Source organism: Geospiza fortis, unplaced genomic scaffold (genome assembly GCF_000277835.1).
Source record: "Geospiza fortis unplaced genomic scaffold, GeoFor_1.0 scaffold396, whole genome shotgun sequence".
Lineage (NCBI taxonomy): Eukaryota > Metazoa > Chordata > Aves > Passeriformes > Thraupidae > Geospiza > Geospiza fortis.
Window position 1 is genome coordinate 3,324,507 of NW_005054345.1, and position 7,488 is coordinate 3,331,994.

A 7,488-nucleotide genomic window follows, 5' to 3' on the forward strand; every position below is an offset into this window, starting at 1 on the left:
GTTCTCACGGCACGGCTCCGGCAATACCGTTTGCAGAGAGAGCAGCAAACACCTGGCAGAGCTGCTCATGTGCAACAGACCCCCTGCAACACACACTGCAAAGCCTCCTCGGCCTAAAAATGGGAAGAGACAGAGCTCTGGGATTACTTTAGAGCCATTGCTGGAAATGCTTAAACTGGAGGGAAAAAAATAAAAAGAAATCAGGAAGATGAAAGCCTCCAGAGGGCTGAAGTACTCTTGTAGCCCACACATGGCACAGGCACAGTGCTGTGTCTTGGTCACCTCTATTTCCTCCAGGTTTTCTAAGAGAAATAAAAACTCCAGGAAAGTCACAGGTCTGTAAACAGAAGTGGTCAAAAGCAAAGATCTAGAGAACCCAGAACAAGAAATGAAGCTTTAAAAGTTTTTCCAGCCTTGACTGAAAATGGCACACCTGACCTCGAAAAGGAAAAAGGAACGAACCAGTTAAAAAGCCTAGGTACCATCTGCAAATATTTTTAGAAGCAAGGAAACCTGGTACCATCTTCAATTTGGAGAAGGGATGAATAAAAAGTGATGGAGCATTGGTCTATTTGAATAATGAGTAATTTAATGAAGATAACATGGGCTCTGTAATGTCCTCAGTACAAAGGTGTGGCAGCAGATGACTGACAACACCATATTTCAAATTGCCTTTAAAAAACGTTTTTAAACACATTGTCCCACAGAAGGTGCTGCTGGTTGACATGAACGAGGGGCAGATGTGAGTGATTCATTAATGCCTGGAGGCTGCTGAAGGTCAGGAGAACATCCTCCCTCACATCCAACAGGACATGGTAACCATGAACTCTCACTGTTAGGTTGGGATATGAGCCAGCTATTAGCAGCAGAGCTTGCTCCAGGTAAATCCTTCCACAGCTGCCTATTATCCCCATCACATTATTCCTCCTGACAGAGGCAGCACTGTCCGTATAGATCACAGGTGCAATCCAGTATGGAAATCCTATTTAGATGTGCAATACATTACTGTCTTCTCCCTGGCTGTACTAATGTCTGAATTAAACTGTAATATCTCATGGCTGGAACCTTTCTTTAATTCATAGTGCAGACCCCTCACACAATCTATGTGCTGAACAAAGTACTAAATTCACCTTAACATCTTTATGCTTTCCCATAGTCTTTAAATCATTCATATCCAGACTTTCTGTGTGTTCTGGATCGGGCGGAAATGTTTCTAGCACATAACTTTTGCATTAATGGTTTTGGGGAATGAACTCTTTGAAGAGGAAGCTCTGTCCTTTAATCACTGGGAGAAGGAGCAATGCCCACACCCCACTGCTGCAGGATGGGCTGGAGAAGCCCCTGGGCTCTGAGCCATCCTGCAGTGAGCTCCCTCTGAAGAGTGCCTGGGATCAGGCCCTGAATCCATCCCTGGGCAACAGCACACACTGCAAATGAGTGGCTGCTGGGGTGGCATCTCCCTTCCTTCACCTGTGTGCTTCCCCTGTTTGGGCAAAGCAGCCTGGAAAGCTCCCCTTCCTGTCACAAAGTGTGCTTCTGTGAGTGCAACCCGCCAGGTGGACTTCCCTCTAACAACAAATGCAATTACTCACCAAGACTTGGTAAAACCTTGAAAGCAAGTTCAGAACAGGCTCCACTGCATCATCTGCAGGAGCTGAGGGGGTGAACAACAGAGCTGCATGTAGGAAACCAAACACTTTCTGCACTGTACCTCATTTGTGAGACATCTTCCAAAATCAGCTTCACTGAGACACAGCTGGTAAAAACCACTACTAAGTACAGCAAAACACATTAAAACCACATTAAAGGATTTGGCAGAGCTCACTAAAATTCAGAGAAAGATTTTCCTTTGCAAGGACCCTGCACACCCAGACCCTGCAGCCTTTAGGGCATTGATGACACTGACTGTCCCTCTCTTTTGACAGCTGCACTTTTCTCCATCAACTCTTTTCTAACCCAGAGCTAGAAGAACCCACAATCACTGCTGCAGAGGCTGGAGGAGAAAGGGAGTTTTTACACTGTGAAATCCCTCAAGCTGATCTTTATCAAATGTGTTTATCCAGGACAGAAAGCCTCCCTGTGCTGAAAAGCCTCTCTGCTTTTTGGGAGTCTGCATGGGCAGCTCTGGAGCCACCTGCCACCACAGACCAGGAACTGCCACACCAAGAGCTGGCAGAAACTGGGTCCACGAGGCAAACTTCTCCTTTAGAGCCTCCAGTTCCCTGGATACCTGGGAGAAGGGACTGTACCAGCAGCTGACTGGAAATTTTCCAAAATTCTCATGGTTTCTTTCACCCAAAAATTGTTTCCCATCTCGTAGGGCCAAGGGACTTCTTGTTGAAAGCACAAAACTTGCTTTTGAAATAGGAGAATATTGCAGGCAAATGTCAGCATGGTGCAACAGCACAGTGCCACTCTGTGTGTTGCTTCCTTAGATATTCCAAATTTCTGGCCTGAGTCCAGCTTCTCAAACACAATGGGTTCTCCCCAGTGCCATGTGCTACCACAGGTCTCTCCCTAATTCTGAACCTGCTCAGAGAGGGTTTGTCCTCCTGCAGTGCTCTCCAGCTGCTGCCTCTGACCTTTTGAAAGCTACCTGGGAAATCCCACATTTGGTAAGAGACTTTTTAAAGCAAACAGTTTACATATGATTAATTCTTCCTGTAGACCTCAAAAAAACCTCCTTCCTGATTAACAAAGGTCACTGAATCTCAAAAGTTAATGGCAGACACTTCAAATATATTACAGCCCTTCTCTAAAAAAAAAAAAAGAAGTAAAACAGAACTGGGTTTGTCTGGAGAAAATAGATGTGGCAGAAGAAAAGGCAAGAAGCTGGGTGGGTACAAACTGGAAAACTGATAGAGGAGAAGCTGGAGAGGAACAGGGCAGGAGCTCTTGCCAGAGCAACCCCAGATTCAGAGAAATAAATATATATCCAAACAGTGGGCAGTGCTGGAGCTCCTGCTGGAGTCACTGGGCACTGGGATATTCCCTGAGTGTTTTGAGGTTGCACTTTCCCTGTGAAAGACCCTATGAAAATGTGAAGAGGGAATCATCAATCACCATCCTGCATGTTTTCATCATACCTTTCTCTATAAGGCAGCCATGACTTTGCTACCCTGACTGATCCATAAAAAATTCATAACTGTTATCCATGCTCAATAATTACATTGTTAATATCTGGGTAATTTAGAAGTACCTTTCTCCAGTAGAGTTCAGCCTGTGCCACTGAGTAATGCACAGTTTAAGTGTTTATGACTAAAACTGTTCTCTCCTCTTTTCCTTCCCCATTCATACCTCCAAAATGTTTTCAAAATGTTAGTGAAAAGAGGAATTTGAAGAGGGAATCTCATTACTTCAAGGCTGAATTAAAAAAATATGAAATGCATAATGCGCAATTTATCAATCAAAGCAAACTCTGCAGTACAGACACTGAAAGCCCTTCACTCTCTAATCACTAACAGGTAACACTATCAAATTCAGCCCTACACTCTATTAGAATTGCAGTAGAAAAGCACTTAGTGTAATGCCCAAAGACAGCTCACCAAATACTGCTCACTTGGCTCAAAGACAAGGCTAAAGATGTTAATGATTTGAAAGCTTCCTTAACCAGTGTGCTTTATCAATATGCCCAGAAAATGAAATAAAATACCTACACACAATTTCTGTAGATTAAAAAAAAAAATCTGACTTGTATTCAGCCCAAGAACTGTGAGTTTTTTCCCAGATTTGGGAATTACCTGTGGATGCCTTGCTGCAGAGCCCATCATCTCCCCATTGCAATCTGCAGGAATCATTTCCATTCCTTCCTTCTGACCACATTAATTTCAGGCTTGCTTGTAGGAGGATTTTTTTTCAATGTCCTCATTTCCTAATTCCTCATTTTCCCATCAGTCTCCCAAGCACCAGAAACATACAGTGTTGGCAGAGCAGTGATGAACTTCATCCAACCTCTCTCAGTGGTATCTTCTTTCCTTGACCTCCTCCAAGGGAGGAGGCAAAGACACCAAACCTCTGTGACCAAGTCCAGTGCTCATGTCCTCTCTTTTCATGATATTTTCAACCTCAATCTTCAGATTTCCTAAGGTTTTCTTACTCTCCAGAGTAAATATCACTAACAGAGCATCACTGTGAAGCGCCCAGAGCTGGAGCAGAAGCACCCAGCTGCAGGCAGCAGCGCAGTTGTGACAGGGGGATGTAGCAAACACCGAGTTTACACACAGACAGAGACACTGTGAGCTGGTGACAAGCAGTACAAAGACTTATTTGATGCAAAGACAGAATGACTGCATTGCTTATGTCAAAAAAAGATCAGTGGAAGCATAACAACAGAGCATTCTGCATGCTACACACACCGCATAAAGCACAAAAAATACTCTTTATGTTTCCTGCGCTTTTCTAGCCTGGTTTCTCAGGAAAAAAACAAGAGCTGTGCAATTGTTCTGTCACTCATTGCTTCCCCAAATAACTTTTGAACCTGTTGGCTGATCTCAGGTTTGACAGATAGGCTGAGGTCTCAAAGGGATCACATTCCTATCAGATGCGTGAAAATAATAGAGACTCAAACCGGCGCCTTTGCCGGGCTGCCCCCCGTGCCGTGCCTGCCTCTGCTCTGAACCTCAGGGGTACCAATTAGCCCACGAGCCAGAGCAGCTCTGTGGAGCAGGGAATGCTGGAATTCTTCCTTACATCTTCAGACAGAGCTCCCAGCAAAAACATCCCTGCGTGTGCTCCAGGATGCGCCGGGAGGAGGGATCAGCACTCCAGCCATGGGACACAGCGAGGTGAGAGCTCACATCCATCCTCCTCCAAGCACAGAAAGGCAGAGCAGAATCCTAGGATACCAGTGCTGCCAGCCTGAGCTGCCCTTGGTGTGTTTGGTGCTTACTGTGTCCTCAAACCCCAAGCCACTGATGGTGCCAACACCCCAAGGACTGCCCTGTCCTCCCAAGGCTCACCAATAATTTCTTCCTCACCCTCTACTGCCTGCCCCTGAGTAGCAATTCAGCCTCTGAGCTCCTAAAGCATACTTGCATTTTCTTTCTGGCATCACCAAAAGAAAAAAAAAGAGAAGTGTTGCCTGGCAAAGAGTAAGATTTCTGTTCAGTTTTAAGGGGCTGTGTATGACAGGGAAGTTACAGGACTCTCATTCTAATAGCCAATGCTGCTAATTAAAACTGTTTTGGAAGATCTGCAGCCAGCATATAAATCACCCCTCTATATGCTATAAATAAGAGGCAGATACGGAATTGAATAGCTCCCATTTGTCAACGGAATGAAGAGATTTGATTGTGTCTTTTTGAATAATAAATCCAGACATACCTAGCAGGGCACGGAGAGTTGCTCCAAGTGTCTCTTTTATCAAACAACAATGATTATATTATAGGGTTTGCATTATGGGCCATCATCCATTTCTCTTGTTTTCTCATTTATTGCTGACATCCTCCCTCCCAGATGAAACATTTTGCTCGGCACAGAATGTGTTCATGCAAAGATCTCAGGAGCAAACACTACTGAGTGTCCTGATGCAGGGTGCACCTACCAGGATGTATCACAGAGCAGAAGGGAGTTTTGTAGGGAAACCGAGTTGTGGAAGCCTAAATACACAGGTTTTTCACCCTAAATACACAGGTTTTTCACCCCATCCTTTTTTTCCACAGCGCTTCTAAAGGACACTCAAAATGCACTGTGCATCAGACGGAGGAGAGTCAAATCATTCTTATTGGCAGTGGATGCCCATTTATGCAAAACAATGCAGAGAACCAAAGATGAAGTCCTGCAGATCATCTTAAAATATCACTGAACAATGGAAACTCCAAAGGCATCCACACACAAGAAGCATATTCTTAAAAATAATAATCATAATAACAATAATAATGACAATACCTCTCTCCTGTGTGGAAATCTCTTTCCAACCATGAACACTACATTCCATTCACAGCCACCATGTCTTTCTCACTGGAAAAGAAAAAACAAACAAATGGACACCAATTAGAAAAGGGCATTTATTAATGCTAAGTTCAGAGTAGCTTCAAATTTTGCACATGCACTCATAAAACAGAAGATTTAGGATTCCCTGTCACACGGGAGGCTGCAGAAGGTTAATTGAGTTCACTGTAGAAGTATCATTACCTCTATAACACACCAAAGGAAAAAAGCACAGCCGTCAGGTTATGAAGATAGATTTATTTTAAGCCTTTAAAACTATTTGTCAAATTTTTGCCCTCTAACAGGGTGAGGATTCCTCTTGCTTTGTCCCTAAATTCCAGTGCAGCTGAGCAGCAACTTCCACAGCATTTCCTTGGCTGTGGATTTCACAGATTTCCCCCAGCGATGCCTTTGTCCCACCCACTGACAGAATGAGACAGAGAAGTCGTGACCTCTGGCATCTATTCCCATTTTCCCAAAGGAAAAGCATTCTCTGGGGTGGACCACAGGATTTCCTCTCCCCTGCTGAAGGAGCAGCTGGAAGACAGTGAAACCAGCTCAAAGGGCTGCAGAGAAATTCCTGTTGGCTGTGCCTTTATCTTTGCTTCTGCTGGGGCTTAAAGTGAGGAGAAACAAGGGGGATATCTTCCCATCTGGGCTCCCTCATCCCCCTTTCCAAAAAGGGCAGCAACTGCCTGTGTTCCCCTCAGTATCACTGGGACAAACAGCCTGCTCCTCATCTGCTCAGGCTGGTAAAGCTCTGACCTAGGTGTGCTTATTTTACCAAGAGTAACTCGGGATGATTTTTTTATTATTTTGGGGTTATTTTTGCCAATAAAAAGGAAAAGACAGCACGGACTGAAGTAATTTGATGGCTACACAATTATTTTGAGGTCCAAGCCTGCCTCCCTGGGTGCTCACCTGGCTCTCTGCCCTCCCCTCGCTCCCTGGAGCTTCTGAGCCTAAATAATGTCCCGGGCACCACAAGCCAGGCCATGGCTCCCATGTCACCTACCCTGCAAGGACTTTCCAGCCACTGTTTTGTGCCTGATGATGACACAAAAGCCACTGCAGAGCAATTCACAATGCAGGCACACACAGAGCGTGAAACAGGCAGATGGGACTCGGAGCACAAAGAGGATAAAACATCATTTTAACAAAATCCATTCGTTCAGATGACCCCAACTTGAAATTAAGGTGTTAAAACCCAAGACAAAGCGGATTTCTGATTGGCAGCCAGTGATGTCAGCCCTGTGCCAATTATAGAGGGAATTCATGTGTCTGCCTTTAAAAAGAAATAATTCCCTCTCTGATACAGCAATAAGACATTGCAGACAACCCATTTGCCAGGGATTACGCGGCACCTCTCAGGTAGTTAAAGTCACTGAGCCTTTTGACCTTGTGCCTCCTAACACTACTGGAGGCACAATCACCCAGGGACACGCTGCTTATCATGTGTGTCTTATTGCTTAAACAAAACCCAGCCAGCCAGCAACCTGAGCCCGCCACCCCGGGGCTCTTTGCCTGTGAATTATTACGCCGAAACAACACGAACATAAT

At 44.8% G+C, this 7,488-nt stretch overlaps 1 protein-coding gene across 4 annotated transcripts in view; it reads right to left on the bottom strand.

The window, feature by feature from the left end:
* Positions 1-5,934, bottom strand: part of DAB1 (DAB adaptor protein 1) — a 213,941-nt gene extending 208,007 nt beyond the window's left edge. The window contains exon 1 of one of the 4 annotated variants that reach the window (XM_031058567.1): positions 5,887-5,934. The gene's annotated coding sequence lies outside the window, so the exon portion shown is untranslated. The remainder of the gene's footprint in view (positions 1-5,886) is intronic. The other 3 variants (XM_031058570.1, XM_031058568.1, XM_031058571.1) reach the window with 3 other exon arrangements.
* Between the last annotated feature and the right edge of the window lie 1,554 nt (positions 5,935-7,488).